The sequence below is a fragment of the Gossypium arboreum genome, chromosome 2 (genome assembly GCF_025698485.1).
Source record: "Gossypium arboreum isolate Shixiya-1 chromosome 2, ASM2569848v2, whole genome shotgun sequence".
Lineage (NCBI taxonomy): Eukaryota > Viridiplantae > Streptophyta > Magnoliopsida > Malvales > Malvaceae > Gossypium > Gossypium arboreum.
This window is the reverse complement of record NC_069071.1, coordinates 107,857,853-107,869,604: the sequence shown is the minus strand read 5'-3', so window position 1 is coordinate 107,869,604 and position 11,752 is coordinate 107,857,853. Positions and strand designations below refer to the sequence as shown.

At 32.4% G+C, this 11,752-nt stretch overlaps 1 long non-coding RNA gene across 1 annotated transcript; it reads right to left on the bottom strand.

Moving 5' to 3' along the window:
- Positions 1-2,120: 2,120 nt before the first annotated feature.
- Positions 2,121-11,088, bottom strand: LOC128284018 (uncharacterized). Its single transcript, XR_008274306.1, has 2 exons — positions 10,955-11,088; positions 2,121-2,457 (listed from the first exon to the last, which is right to left on the bottom strand). It is a non-coding gene; the product is annotated as an uncharacterized LOC128284018 (long non-coding RNA).
- Between the last annotated feature and the right edge of the window lie 664 nt (positions 11,089-11,752).

Below are 11,752 nucleotides of genomic sequence, written 5' to 3'. Positions count from 1 at the left end.
ACGGACTTACTATTGAGCTTGGAAAGCTTGAAAACCCTAGCCATGGCTTCCCCCATGCTAATTTCGGCCTCCATGAAAATGATGAGTCAATTTTGGCTTTATTTTCCCTTTTTATTTCTTTTAATTACAAAATGACTAAAATGCCCTTAAGGCTTTCTTTAAAATTTTGTCCTATTCATGCCTATTTTTGTCCAAACGAAATATAATGGTCTAATTTCCATTTAAGGACCTCCTCTTTAAACCCCCATTTCAATCAAGTACTTATGAATTAGAACACATATTTTGCAACTTTTGCAATTTAGTCCTAAAAGTCCAATTAAGCACTTTATCAGTAAAATTACTTAACGATATTTTTACACAATATTTTAATCAATAAATAAAACTTAAAACTTAATCGGAATAAATTTTTCGACTTCTAATTCGTGGTTCTAAAACCATCGTTCCGTTTAGGCCCTAAATCGGGCTGTTACAACAACTTCTGCAAATAAGCCCTAATAGGCAAATTAAACATGCAATCTATAAAATTTCTTATCAATACTCTAACACATGCATCTAATCACCCGGTAAATCATAAAAATTAATCGAAATAAACTTTTCTATCTCAAATTTGTGGTTTCGCAACCACTATTCCATTTAGGCCCTATTTCGAGATATCACATTTGCCTTATGAAAGTATATGCTATACATATATATATGGAATAAAAATTTTGGAAATAAATGTGATTACAAATGCATAAGTTAATTTATTTATTGAAATGATTAGTAATTGAGATGTTATTATGCATTAATTGTTTAATTTACTTAAGGCTTACTAAGCTAAGTTAGCTTACTCTGGATGTATTTGTTTACTCTATTTTATAGATTTTGAAGCAAGTTACGAGCTCGGGGATCATCAGCAAAGTTCACCAAACTATCTACAGCTTTGGTATTTAAATTATCGAACTTAAATTATGGCATGTATAGGCTGAATTGTGTTTTGATGTGATGAACTTTGGTTTTGTATAAAAGCCATGCGAAAATGGCTTATTTAAATGTTCGAATTCGATTTTGGTTTGATCATGGCATAAGTCCACTTTAGTTATTATGATATGTGACATGAATGAATGATGTTTGTGATGTTTATTTTGTATATATAAGTTGGTTGGTGATTTCAGTTATATGTATATAATTGATTTTGTTATGTCTTAAATTTGTTTTGAAATGTTTGTTACATGGCATGAGAGAATTATGTTTTAAATATGTCTATAGGTGGTTAATGTCTTGTAATGATAGATATAATCTCATTTAATTGATAAATATTTTTGGTTATATGTTAGAATGAGATAAAGAATATGGTTATTCTATGGTTCGGCATTTATACACATGTTCATGAGATTTATGGTTGGGTAAAATATTTATGGTTGTGCATATGTGTGATTTTGGTTTTAGCATATGTCAAGAACGTAACCCAAATATATGATGTATGTATAGTTGCTATGTGTTTTGGCCTTATGATATATGATAGTTGTTAATTATGCTTAAGTAGATCATGTGTTAGTTAGATGAAAATCATGACATATGCATGGTGAGTATTCGGTGTTCACTGATAAACCAAATTAATGATATGAATGACATTTGATTTGGTTATCATGGTAATTTAATTAAATTGGGTATTGGATTCATATGAGAGAATTGAACTGATGAAAAAAAACATGTGTACCTAACATTCTGTTATGATATGTTAGTTGAGCTCTTATAAGTTGTTATATATATTATGGTTGATAAGTTTGCACATGGTCAATACAAAATAAGTCTAATAATCCAATAATGAAATTATTATTGTATACATATTATGTATTGTATAAATTATTTTGATATATTTTGGATTATGTTAAATTAAGTTGTGTTGTGATTGATATGATTATTTAAGATTTGGTATTTGATTATGTTATAAGCATTGACGTGATAAAAACTTTGAGTTGTAATTTATAACGCGTATTTATTTGAATCGTAAAATAGTCGGTAATGCCTCATAACCCTAATTCGGTGACGGATATGGGTTAGGGGTGTTACATATAACCATATCAATTACTCAATTCCATAACCAAAACATGCCATTTCAATATGCTAAAATCATCAAGTTTGCATAACTTCTAAATGCATTTCTTCATTATCTTAACACCTATTTCATGCCACAAAACCTACCATTTCAACATCCCATATCAAATCATCACATAAGAATTATATACATCATATAACTTACCAAACACATAATTCAAGCCAACTTAAATGGCTATACATACCACATTTACAAGCCAAATCTCATGGCTAATATCATGACTCAAAACATACCAAAATAACACTAGCCTATACATGCCATATACCATATATACAAGGCTACCAAAAGTACCAACGAGATGATCAATAGTGTGATGATGTATTCCCAACGATCTCTGAGTCTGAGCTAGCTTCGATAATCTATAAAACACAAAAAAATAACACACAGTAAGCTTCATAGCTTAGTAAGTTCGTACCAAAAATACTCAACAGTTCATAATATACAAATCATAAATTAATAAACACTTAGTAGTTCTCATATCAACATTCAATTCTAATCCATGACCATTTATCATGTATATACAAAATCATCAAGCTTCATACACATAGTATCAATTACCACATAGGTATCGTTCATACCTGTACTTTTTCGTATTCATGTATCTCATTCTCTCCTCTTTGTTCAATACGTTTAATCATCTGAAAATCTTTCAATGCTTTAAGAACTCGAACACTTAGTGCATAATTGTTTAGCCGAAGCTATAATGATATCACACACTTAGTGCCATCACATTAAATCGAAGCTATCTCGGTATTGCAGACTTAGTGCCACATAAAATCGAAGCTATTCCAATTCGCACACTAAGTGCTAAACGTAGTCGATTTGTCGTCGTACGCAATTGTAGTAGTATTTATACAATTTATAAAATTTTAAAGCATTAAAAACATAATTGTAACAATGTCTATCACGTACGAACTTACCTCGTACTAGGAATTGACGAATCGGATCGATTACTCAATAACCTTCGATTTTCCTCGATCTAAATCCGAGTTCTTTCTTTCTTGATCTCAATTACTTGAATTAGTCTAACCAAATGAAAAGCCCTAGAATGGCTTTCTTCTTCTCTAGTCTCAGTTCAAAAAGAAAGAAAGATGGACAAAATTTATGTTTTGGTGTATTTTAATTAACTTTTTTAACAATTACCAAATTAACCTTAACATTAAACCATTAATTAACATCCATTAAATGCCTATTTATGTCAAGTTCCACTATCAATGGTATAATTACCACATAAGGACTTTTCATTTGATAAGCCATGACAATTAAGCACTTTTAACAAGTGGAATGCAACTTTTTCATTTTACACGATTTAGTCCTTTTTATCAAATTGAGATATTAAAAGATAAAATTAGCTCACAAAATTTTCACAAATATTTATTCACATACTTATTCACATAAAAAATAATATTAAAATAATTTTACGACCTCAGATTTGTGGTCCTAAAACTATTGTTCCGGTTTAGTTAAAAATCGGGCTGTTACATGAAATGTCTAATTTTGAAAAAACTTGTGAAATGATGCAAAAATTGAATGAAAATTTGTATGAATTGTTTGATGAGTATAAACCTCCACTTCGTAGTGCTTGTAGCCAATTGAGTGTGCTTGGTGAACCACAACAAAAAATGAAAAGGTGTATGCTAGCTTTATATAAAAAGAGTGAATTGGAAAATGGTGGTGAAGATAAAACATCTGAATTGGATAAATATCTAGCTAAGGCTAATGAGAATTTTGTTAAAGATTTTGATATTTTATTGTGGTGGAAAGTGAATAGCCCTAGATTTCCCACTCTTTCGAAGATGGCCAAAGATGTGTTAGCTATATTGGTTTCAGACGCCTGCATTTAGCACCAGAGGCATGTGCTTGATCAATTTAGGAGTTATTTAACTCCTAAAAGTGTACAAGCTCTTGTGTGTACTCAAGATTGGATTCGAAAATCATCATCACAAAAAGACATAAAAAAGATTGAAGAACAAATCCAAGAGCTTGACAAGATTGAAAATGGTTTATTTATTTTTAATTAATAGTTTCAATTTTTTTTTACCACATCACTCCTACATTAACTTATTTAATCAATTCAATGTTTAGACTTTTCTTGGAATGCATCCGAACTTACCCTAGATTCATGTGCTTTCGTGAGTTGAAGGGTATGCTTAGTATCTTATTCTTGTTAACTTACAACCTATTTATTTGTTTATATTATTTGATTTTTTTTAAATGCATATATTTCTACCATGCTCATTTTTTGCACATATTTTTTTGTAGGTATAATGCAAATAAAGATCTTTTGGAGAGAAGAAATGGATGCAAATGGAGAATATTAAAGACTTACATTTTAATTATGTGTTAATTTCAAGACTTATGTAGTGTTTTTAATTATGTAGCGATTCAATACTTTAATTTCGATTAATTCGGTTAATTCAGTTAATTTTTTTATATGTTTTATACTTGTTTTAACCAAAAAATATATAAATATATAAATTTCGGTTAATTCAGTTAACTGACCGAATTAACCGAAAAATTTGGTTCAATTAATTCTTTATTGAAAAATTTCGGTTTGGTTAATGGTTAAGGGTTTAAAATATTTGATTAATTAGGTTAATGCTAGTTCGAGTCGGTTAACCGATTGAACACCCCTAATTATTACTATGATAAATTGTTAATAATATAACCAATGATAATGTTTATATATATTTATATATTTATAAAGTTGATATACATTTAAATAATGCATAGTTATAGTATACACAATATAGTAATACAAATTTTCAAAATTTATTTTTATTTGACAAGAATAAGATAATCTCTTTCTATCTTATTGATAGATACATAATATTTATACTGCAGTATTTTGTAGGATTAAGAAAAATATATAATATATTTAGATATTTCTAAAAGATTCAACCTAAAAATGATCGGGTTTAAAATTTTAGGCCTAGAAAATATATAATCTCTTTTAGCTATTAAACTTACATGACAATATTTTTCTTCAAAATTATCAAGGCATAACCTTCATGGTTTCTTACTGCTTTCATTTTGCGTTCTTTAATCTATGTTAGTGTCATTAGACCTGGTAAGAACCTCACTAAATAAGGCTTATATGCAAAGCTTTCACCTTTCAAATAGCCAGGAAAGAGAGCTTAATCTTTGTCTTGGTCTTGGTGGGTGGAAATTCTAATTTACTCAAAGATAATTTGGATTCAATCTTGAGTAAGGAAAGATTCAAATTAAGATAGTTGTTTTGGACTTTACAAACAATCTTGGTGAAGGTGAAAGAGATAAAATATGTTATTGACAGATTGGAAGTTAGGGTTTTGACGAATAATGTTGGGATTTCATATCCTCGTTGAAGCTACTATGAAAGGTTCTACTGTGAACAGCGATTCTTAAATTGTTCGGGTTTTTTAAAATAATTTATTATTATTTTATATATTTTTTATAATTTTTTAGTGAAAAATATGAAATTTGGGAATTTAAATTTTTCTAAAAAAATTTGTGATAAGTAAAATGAAAAAAATCGGCTCCAAGTAAATGGCAAGGTGCTAATAAAGTGAGGCATGCTGTAGAGTATTAATAATATAATGCCAAGTAAGAATATATTTTCGGATAAACTCACAAATTAAAACTCAAACTATATTAGTTCGCTACCCTAGCATGCAATTGTCTGCCCTCTCTAACATGTTTTTAGGTTTTTGTTTTTTAGTCTACTGTTCGTATTGGCGGCGGCCACTTAGCAAGTTTTCTTTATTCCTTTTGAAAAGTGATTCCAACGGTTCTTAATTTCTGTTTTGCAACCATGGAAACTGAATTTGCTGGATTAACACTTAATGAAGAAGAAGAAGCAGTTTTACAAGCACAAATTGAGTTGAATATGAAAAAGAAAGCAAGAGCTTTTCGACTAGTAGGATGTTTTCTAAAAGCTAGCGTTATTCACTTCCCAGTAATAAGAAACACTATGGCGAATCTATGGCATCCTATTAGGGGCATTCAGATCCGGGATTTGAGGGGGAAAAAGGTTTTTGTTTCAATTTTTTCATATCATGGAATGGATATGGAAAGGGTTTTGAAGGGCTCACCATGGACTTTTAACAATCACTTATTGGTGTTACACATGTTGTAATGGGGGAAGATCCTTTAAAATTCCCTTTAATTTTTGCATCTTTCTGGGTATAGATTCAGATGTTCCTACCGACTTTTTCTTTGAGAATTTGGTAAAGCAATTAGGTGATTTCATAGGTAAATTTCTGGAGTATGATGGCTCGGATCTAGGGAAAGGAAATCATTATTTCATGTGAATCAGAGTTCAACTGAATGTACGTCATCCTTTAAAGAGGAAGAAGTAGGATATGTTCTTTGAAAATTGCTCATATGTCAGTTTAAATATGAAAGACTGACACTTTTCTATTTCTATTGTGGTCGGTTGGGTGACAGTGACTCATTTTGTGAGGCAAAAATGTCGTTAGGTGTGGAAATTATTGTATTGGGTTAGGATTTGTCGTTGTGAGCGCAATCTAGAAGAGCTTTAGCACTGAACAGTGTTTGGTTACATGAGGATGAGGAGAGAGACATAGGTGGAAATTGTGATGGTAGTCGGATCTCAGGAAGCAGGTTATGAAAAGTGGGAAATAAATCGGGATACAGGAATGTCATCAATCCTATATTAGAGATCAATTTGGAAGGGAGATCGTCTTTTTCCTCACAAAGAGGGGAATTTATCGGTCAGACAGGTCCAATCTGCAATGGATCATGATTTGGAAGAAGGTGTGTTAATCGGAGAGAAGGGGAAAAAGAGACCTAGGGGGAGATTGAAGAATCGATAGCTAGGGAAGAGATCAATATTTTAGAGGTTAGGAATAAGAGAATGTTGGAAAGTAATCTTTTACCATTAGTGGCTGCCAAAAGGCAAGCCAACCGAACTCAATGAAAATCTTAAGTTGGAATGTCCGTGGTTTTGGGAATCTATTGACAGTTCGAAGACTTCGACATTCATTGAAGATATATAATCCCTAGATGGTCTTCTTTATAAAGACAAAGATAAGCAAGATTCAGATGGAAAGAGTTCGATGAAGTTGTAATTTTGCTAATGGCATTGATGTTGACTATAATGGGTTTAGAAGAGGATTGTGTTTCAAAATTTTTCCAAAAGGTACATCGATGTGATAATTGAAGATTCTGATGATGGGAATAAATAGAGATACACAAGTTTATATGGAACCCCTTATGCATAGAATAATGATGAATTATGGGCTCTTTTGAAAAGTCTTTGCAGCAATGAGGAGAACCCTTGGTTAGTTTGTGGAGATTTTAATGAAATTATGTATGGTTTTTAGAAAAATGGAGGGTTACCTCATGATGAAAGAAGAATGGAAATTTTTTGAAACGTGTTGGAGGTTGTCATCTGATGGATGTGGGTTATTCTGGTAATTGGTTCACATGGGAGAGAGGTAATTTGTTAAAAACGAACATTCAAGAGCGATTGGATAAAGGAGTAGCTAATGAGGAATAGATGTCCATGTTTCAATCAATTAAACATCTTTGCACTCTTTTTCTGATCATTGTCCTCTTTTAATTACTACGAGAAGGGACAACAACTGGTTGTTTGGAAAGGCATTTAAGTTTGAAGCTTGATGGGTTTTGGAGGAATCATTCACTGATGAAGTTAAACTTATTTGGGAAACGTCAACAGGAGATTTGCTGTAAAAGTTGGAGAGCTTAAAAAAGGGTTTGGAGAGATGGGCTATACGAATACGACAAAATAGAAATGGAGAAATGAGCTTTTAACCTCAAGACTATCAGAGCTGATGGGAGCCGAAAGGGATGATAATAATTTGGCCGAAATGATTGATGCGAAGGTTCAACTAAACTTTGAGATTGAAAAAGATGAACGCCACTGAGAACAAAAGGCTCGAGTTAATTGGCTGAAACTTGGGGATATGAATACAACCTTTTTTCATAGTCAAGCGACACAGAAAAAAAGGAAAAAATTTATTTGAATAATTTAGAATGAGGATGGAAAGGAAATGGAGGTTGTACTGGAAATGGAAGTAATTGCTAGATCTTATTTTTCGAATTTATTCTTGGCTAGGGAAAGGGGAAATTATGAATATCTTTTGTTGGGTATTGATTGTTGTGTTTTCGAGGAGGATAATCAAAGACTCACGACGCAATATACAAAGGAGGAGATTTAGGCGGTGCTTTCTGAGATAGGGCCTACAAAAGCACTTGATGAAAATGGATTCTCGGCTTTATTTTATCAGAAGTGTTGGCATATCATTGGGGAAGATGTCACAACCTTTTGTCTACAACTTCTGAATGGAGGTATGGATATTAGTACGATCAATACAACTCATATTGTGCTAATTCCTAAAATAGCTAATCCTTCCAATATTACTCATTTTCGTCCCATTAGTTTATGCAATGTACTTTATAAACTGATGGCAAAGGTTACAGTGAATCGATTTAGGGAAGTGTTAGAGAAATGCATTGATGCTGCACAAAGTGCTTTTGTGACAGGGAGGTTAATTTCAAACAATGTTTTGCTGGCTTACGAAATATTACATACTTTAAAACAGAAGAAGATGGAGAAAAAGGGATTTATGGTGGTAAAACTTGACATGAGTAAAGCGTATGATAAGGTTGAGTGGAGCTTTGTAAGTGAAATAATTGTGCGAATAGGTTTTCATACTAGATGGATTGAATCTATTATGAAATGTGTATCCACTGTTTCTTATTCAGTGGTCTTTAATAGTCATGTTAGAGAAAACTTTTGTCTAGCTAAAGGACTAAGATAGCATGACCCTTTGAACCCGTTTTTATTTTTAATATGTGGAGAGGGCTTATCTTGCCTCATGCGACTTGCAATGAGGGAATGATTATTAGGAGGGGTTAAGGCTAGTAGGAGTGGTCCATAAGTATCGCATTTGTTATTTGCAGATGATTGAATTTTGTTTGGGGAGGCAACAAATAAAATTAGCTCTTCTATTAAAAGGAATTCTGCGCGAGTATGGAATTTGTTCGGGTCAGTGTGTCAATTGTGACAAATCAATCGTTTTCTTTAGCGCTAATACGCAGGAGGAAGAAAGACGATTGGTTGCTAGCATACTTCGTGTACGCAGTTCAAGTGACCGAGAACGTTATCTTGGTCTGCCCAACATTTGAAGGACAGATTTAAGCAGCGAATTGACAATTGGAGTACTAGGCATCTCTCTCAAGGCGGGAAAGAAGAATTCATAAAGGCTATCCTTCAGTCTATACCGACCTATACAATGGCCTGCTTTTTACTACCTAAATCCTCGTGTGCTGATCTAGAGAGTATTATTGTGAATTTTTGGTGACAGAAGGGTCGTGGCAAAAAGGGGTATTCACTGGTGTGTTGGAGGGATTTTTCTATCTTAAAAGAGAATGGTTGTTTGGATTTCCGAAATCTTGGGCAATTTAATATTGCGTTATCATCCAAGCAAGGTTGGCGTCTCTTTAATTTTCCAAATTCTTTATTAGCTAGGGTTTTGAACGCCAAATATTATCCAAATTCAGATTTTATAAGCGCACAGTTAGTGAATTTACCTTCGCTTACTTGGAAGAGTGTTTGGGTAACAAAGGGTTTTTTGAAAAGCGGTTTGTGCTGGAGGGTCGATAGGGGGATCAAAATTTTGTTCGGGATGATCGGTGGATACCGGGAGTCGATACAGATAGATTAAACAATAGATCCAACAATGAAGAACTCAAGTTAGTTTTGGATCTAATTGATGCTTCAAATAAAAATTGGAAGGTAGATTTAATCGTTAATACCTTTCATGCAGACATTGCGCAGAAAATTTTATAGATTCCTTTGGCGAAAGCAGTCCACGATTATTTTCGAGTTTGGAGAGGAGAACCTTCTAGTGAATTCTCAGTCAGAAGCGCCTACAAACTATTACAAAAGGCTAACTTAGATTCTAGTACTAATTTAATAAAGGTCGAGATTAAATATTTCTACAAGAAATTATGGAATTTACATCTTCCTTTAAAAATTACAATCACAATATTGTGAATCTCCTGGAACTATGTCCCTACTCTAATTAATCTCAGACACAAAAGAGTGGCAGTGAATTTTTTTGTCTTTAGTGTCATAATTCAGAAGAAGACAACAATCATGTTTTCCAGGACTGCCCTACAACAATAGAGGTATGGCAGACTTTAAATCTCTCTTGGATTATCAATAATACTATTCCAAGTTTATGGGAGTGGCTTACCTGAGTTTTCAACATGAGTATTAGTAAACAATATCGACTTTTTTGCTGTGCTTTATGGTCAATCTGGAGTTCAAGAAATCAGCTAATACACGAGGGAAAAGTCATGACGGGAAAGGATTTGTCGAAGCGAATCCAAAGCTATATGGTAGAGCTAGATGGTCTAGAGGAAAGGACGTTTACCTCATGTGTTGATAGAAGGTAGAGATAACATGAAGGGAACACGAGGGTGGTAATTTATTTCGATGCAGTTTTTGACAGAAGATCTTTCAAATCGGCTTTGAGTTTGGTGGTTCGGGCTTGATGGGCGAGACTTTAGTCTCAAAGACAGTCATACATAAGGCAATCCCATCTCCATTTACGGTAGAGGCACATGCAGGTTTACAAGCCATTAAATTAGAAATCTCAATGGGTTTTAACTCAGTAGTAATTATGGGGGATTCAAGAATGGTCATTACGAAATGTAAAATAACAGCACCAGATAAATCAATTATTGGGGCGATTATTAGAGATATTCAAAGCAAAAAGGACCATTTTCAAGAAATTGATTTCCATTTTTGTTCATAGATCAGAAAATGATTGTGCCCACAAACTCGCACAAGAAGCATTAAAAAGAGGAAAAGAAAAGTACCTGGTAGGAGCAATAATGATTTACAACCGTTGCGCACGAGACGAAATATGGCTGAGACATCCAAATTAAAGGTTTTCATGGAAGAACTACAACGAGAATAGATAGTAGGAAATGAAAGATTTTTTGAAATGGTTATCGATGAACTGCTGGGATAGAGATGTGAAAAGGTAACAAATTTGTGGAGACCAGCTGTTGATGTTGACTAGATTAGGTATTAGGTTTCCTTTTTCTTATTTTTGTCTTTTTGTTTTGTTGTTTTTTGGGGGCCGTTTTTCATTGTTTGGGCCTGCACTTTACATTTAGCTAGGTTTCTTTCCTTTTAAGACTAAGCCCAGTAATTTCAGAGAACTAATTTCATGTTGTTATTTGATCCTGATTTAATAAATATCCAGTCGATTTATTCAAAAAAAAAAAGAAAACTTAAACTATATTATTTTTTCCATCTTAATATAATTTTTTTGTCACAAATGTTAAACTTTTTTTTTCTCAAATTAATACTTCTATTAATCAAACCATTAAGTCTATTTTTCCATTTTGGTACCTAAACATTTTTTTGGCCACAAGTGATACTTAAATTATTTTTTCCTAAGTTGGTACCTCTGTTAGTTTAATCGTTAGTTAAATCGTTAAGTTTATTTTAAAAAAATAACCAATTAAAAATTAACATGTGGCTAAAAAGACAAAGAATTGTTATTTTCTCTTATATATATTTTCTTTTTTTCTTTAAAACCAGATGGTTGAACTTGTTAGGCTACAAGTTCCTGGTTTAATCAGTTTGTTTGGTTCAATCAAATAAAT